A 1,190-nucleotide genomic window follows, 5' to 3' on the forward strand; every position below is an offset into this window, starting at 1 on the left:
CTAAATGTCATGAGGAGCCTTTCATGTAGCGAGGATTGGCTAGGTGGTGGGAAGGGGTCTTAGCGTATAACCATGTAGGTACTCATCGGTATCAACGGTAATCTAATCTATGATCGAGTAATGGCGAGCAATGACAATTATTTCAGCCTTTCACGCGCAGCGTTGTAAGCCAAGGCATATTCTCAACACTTGGGCTTGAAGCACTGAATCGTACTCCGGTAATTTCCATATATGGGATTTTTATATTCCAGACAGCCTGTGCCTCAGGGACCCAATAGACAACACCCTGCAAAGCAGTCACGTATACTGTAAGACACTCCCCTCTTTTTTGCCTTCAAGGAACCTCAACAAGTGACAGACTGCCGTCAGTTTCTTTATGGCGTAGTCTACGTGTGAAGTGCAAGAGAGGGCTGCCAAGAGCCAGTGACTCCTGTTTTATGGTATAAGTTGACCGTTAATTTATATGCCGCAATGAGACACTGGCTTCTGGTAATGCCAGAGGCACACACTTTGCACAGGATATCTCGAGTCCTTGTTTACGAATGTAGCATGATGTCACTGTGGCTGCGTGCTGAAGCCGAGCGCGAAGCTGAAGCTGTGTCACTCATGACATCTAAATATAGATGTCGTCATATTGTGCTTGGCCGACTGTCGACTAATGCCATAAGCCGACCAACAGTGCGTAAAACAGGACACACAGAAAGGGAACGCACACAGTGCTCCCTTCCTGCTTTGTGCGTTCCCTTTCTGCGTGTGTCCGCGCTGTCTGCGTTCCCTTCCTGTGTGTCCTGTGGCTTTTGGCACTGTTATTCGGATCATGTGAACCAACAAGCCCAGCTTTCCGCACTTTTGGAATCTTATGAGGCTTAGGTATAACCGCGTCGGGCTTAGCACTCCGCATTGAGGGACGTCTCGGAGGCTTTGGTACACGGTTGTCGGGTCATATGCTGTGTGCACGCAGAAAGATTTCATCTATAAGCATCTGTAAAGATCTTTCCACCAAGACCCACTCCTTCTAACGCGCTAAAGGTCGCTTCACGGGTAACGTTGTCGTAAGCCCCTTTGACGTCTAGAAACAGATATGGCTTACAGACTTTCTGGCGTTCGACACATGCCACAAAGCCCACAACGTTGTCTGCTGACGAGGGGCCGCAGCTGAATCCGACTATCTTATGGATAGATATTGTAGC

This window comes from Rhipicephalus sanguineus, chromosome 2 (assembly GCF_013339695.2).
Source record: "Rhipicephalus sanguineus isolate Rsan-2018 chromosome 2, BIME_Rsan_1.4, whole genome shotgun sequence".
In the NCBI taxonomy this organism is placed as follows: Eukaryota; Metazoa; Arthropoda; class Arachnida; order Ixodida; family Ixodidae; genus Rhipicephalus; species Rhipicephalus sanguineus.